Source organism: Pteropus vampyrus, unplaced genomic scaffold, assembly GCF_000151845.1.
Source record: "Pteropus vampyrus isolate Shadow unplaced genomic scaffold, Pvam_2.0 Scaffold573, whole genome shotgun sequence".
Classification (NCBI taxonomy): Eukaryota; Metazoa; Chordata; class Mammalia; order Chiroptera; family Pteropodidae; genus Pteropus; species Pteropus vampyrus.
Genome location: NW_011889354.1, coordinates 164,564 through 168,505, shown reverse-complemented (window position 1 = coordinate 168,505; position 3,942 = coordinate 164,564).

Sequence of the window (3,942 nt, the reverse complement as noted above, 5' to 3'; positions counted from 1 at the left end):
ATTTTTCTTAAAATTGTATTTTATTATTTGTTCGAATATTTAATACATTCCACATTTTCAAAATTCAAAAGATATTACCGTCTTATTTTTGCTTTTTAACACAAATGATAAAATACTATCTCCATTTACACAGAACTGATTAGAATTTAGTACTAAATGTTGGAGTTCTTCATATGTCACTATAATAAAATTTCCCTTATTATTTTAAATAGCTTTTTGAATATGTGCAATATATTCACTTCTAAAGTTCATCCACATGAATGAACTTTACATTATTTTAAGTCTTTCGACCTCTGCAAAAAAAGTTATTCCCCAAAGAGTTGGAGATATATATATATATATATACTTTTGCCTGTAGATACACTAAGATATAGCTAAGGTCCTAGAAGAAGAACTGCTGGATCAACAGTTATGCACATTGTTAACTTTGGAAGATATTGACAAGTTACTAAAGAATTGTACCAATTTAAACCTCCACACATAATATAAAAAAGTGCTTTTTTTTCACACCTTTGACAACATAGTGGATAATTAAAACAGAGTCTCAGTGAAACTTTTACATGCAAGTAGTACAATAAGATAGCTCTAATTTGTAATTATCATATGACAAGTGTTATTGAGAATTTTCTCATGCTTACAAATCACTTGTAATTTCTGTTCATATCTTTTGTCCATTTTTTTCTCGGTTTTTGGCATTTTATTAATTTGCAAGAGCACGTCAGTGAGTTCAAAATATTTTTTCTCAATTTTTAATTTGCCTTTTAACTTTCCTTTGTGTAGTAGGTAACTGAACTTTTTCATTTATGGGAGAGATTTATGAATTCAACAGATTTTTTCTCTATTTTTAATTTCTCTTTTGACTTTTCTTTGGGTGGTTGTTGCTAAGCAGTACTTTATATAGAAACTGAAATTAATTAATTAATTTATTTATTTATTTATTTACTTACTTACTTATTTATTTGCTTTGGAAATCATCACACTCCAACATTTTTAAGAGACTTTTTTCATCCTATTTTTCTAGAATTTATGATTTTCTTTAATAAATCTAAATATTTCATCCTTTTGGAGTTTATTAGCACCATCTTCATTTTTTTCAAGACTGTTACCTTTTTATCCCAATATCAATTTTTGATAATTCAATCTTTTCCCCACTGACTAAAAATGACAACTTGTCATATATTAAAGTCCCAACTGTATAGGTCTGTTATTAAACTTTATGTTTCTCTCCATTGGTATATATTTATTTCAACACCATTACTTTAATTTCAACTATCAGAGCTTTATATTAAATTGAAAGTGTAAAATACATCATTGCCCTTTTTTCTCTCAATTTTTCAATTTAGATTTGCTCTTTTGCTTTTGTCATATAAACTTTATAATCAAAATTTTAAATTTATATTTTTATTACGATTGCTTTAGATTTATAGATTATTTAGAAACATAATCTTTTTTATAATGTTGAGGTTTTCTCTACAAGGACGTGTCACCATTTTATTTGTTCAAGACACATTTTGCATCTCAGAGAATCATTTTCAAGTCTATTATATATGTATACGTAATGATGGGTATTGATTTCTGTGTATTAATTTTATATCTAGACACTTTTATGAATTCTCTCACTCTGACTTTTCAGTTGTTTCTTCAAGATTCTCCATGTATGAAGTATTAGTCAACAAATAAGATAATTTTACGCTCTCTTCAGAAATGTTATATTCATAATATGTTCATGTTTCTTACTTGCATTGACTAGCATTGCTTAGGTATGAATGGTTTTTCAAGGCAAAAAAAATATAGAAATTAACAAGTAAACTAAAAATCCAGAAGTCATAAGAATATGATTGATAAATTTCAACTTCTACAAAAGTTCAAGATAGCAAAATTAACTATAAAGTCACAAGACAAATTAAAATAGTAAAAATATATATATTAAACTCATTAAAGTGCTCCTACAAACCAGAAAACCCAACAACCAGGTAAAGAAAAAAAATGGGCAAAAGTTGTGAGGATATAGTTATGGAAAATAAAATAAAATGATTCCAAACATGAAAAGATGCTCAATACCACTTTTCAGGTGATAATTACAAATGCAAATTACTTTAACCAAGCCGTTTGGTAAAGATCAGAAGTTTTAATAAGTATGTAAAAAAACAATCACATTTAATGCTAGTGAAGGTTAAGTAATAGCCATAATATAGAATTTTTCTGCCCCGTGATTTATATGGGAATAATTCCAGATTCCAGGTTGAGGAAGATAAATTTTGTCACTTTATGGTATTCATATATTAGATTTTGTTAAATGTTTCTATCTAAAATGAGTATTAAATTTTATCAAACAGCTTGTTGGCACACTTGCTGATTATCTGCTATTTATTATTCTAATACCATTACAGTAATGAAGACATCATTATCAAACTCTACAGAACAGAGTTAAAGTACTCTGAAAAAAAATTCTAACAATGGATAATTACATTAATAAACTAGAAAAGCAATAAACTACTGGAGACAATATATGAGCTATTCCTTATTCACAAGCCTGATACTGATCAAGAAAAATTAAGGATACCATGATCTCAAAGTTTTTGTTCACAGTTGATATTAGATACCTGTTAATTCTAGCCTCTAAACTAAATTATTCATTTTTATACTCAGACGCTTTGCCTTGAATTCCATCCCTTTTGTTTGTAAGTTCCTTAGACTGGGTTCCCAATTAATATCATAGAAACAGTATATTATAAAATCATTATAATACATCATCTACTGATTCAAGGTTCAAACTTTACAGAGATGATTTCCTGCTTGCTCGGACCCAGAAAATAGGAAAATTATTTTTTCCCTTGGCTCACCTTACTGAAGTTATCCTCCACATTTCTGGATTTGGACTCCTTGCTAACCTCACCCCACTTTCATATAAATGTACTCTTAGCACAACTGTCTGACACTACAGTCACCTCTGTCTTGATGCAGCCCAAAGTCCAGGTAGTGAAACTATTTTGACACAGAAATACCTCAACAAAAAGTACCTGGTAAGCAGAGTACAGCTTCTCTGCATACATCAATATTGATGTACCACATAATACAATATATTATGTTAACTGCAGTTATCTGTTTTACTGTCCTTAAAGGTTTAGCACCCCTATATTCAGAATTTTATTTTCTTTATCTGTTGTTTTGTCGTTGTTGCTTTGTTTGTTTCTACCTTGTAAAATTTCCTCATCTCTCGTGCAGAAGGAAAAGTATGAGAATATCAGTCAGAGAACTTTCTGTTATATAATAATTACTCTGTTGATTTGTAGCAGAGCTTACTAAAGAAGTGGAAAAACATTCATAGTGGTAGGTTATGAGTAATAGAGGCCTAAATTTAGACAAGGCCTAATTTTATTGTCTTGCCATGAATGATATTGTTTTTGTGCCACATAGCTGGTCAAAGCTACACTTATTCTTGAACAATTCCTAATTGATGTTCCAAATAACTGTAGGGTTGGCTCAGGCCCCGTTAACAAGATGCTACTGAGCAATCTATCTTTAGATAAATATATTTATTTGTTTAGTTTATGGATGATACAATCAGTTCAAGTGGTAGAAGTAGTATATAAATACAAAAATCATTATAATATATCATCTACTGATCTGTTAAGAGCTCCAAGCTTTCTTATACTAAAAGGAAGCAATTCCTTGTGGTTTATCTTGCTTTTAGAGGATGCTCTTGTCTGTATTTAAGTCATCCATCACCATGTCTATTTTAAAAGTAGTGGTTTTTAACAGGCCTGATGATAAATGCCTAATATTGATATTTAGACTAAAACTAGAAATATAATCCCATTTATCTAACTCATTGTTTTATAATTGCACAGTGTATAGCATTCAAGTAAAACCTAATTATAGTTTCTGTTCTCATTTCCAAAGCCTTTCTAGCATGAGATATACCCCGAGTGTTATCCAAAC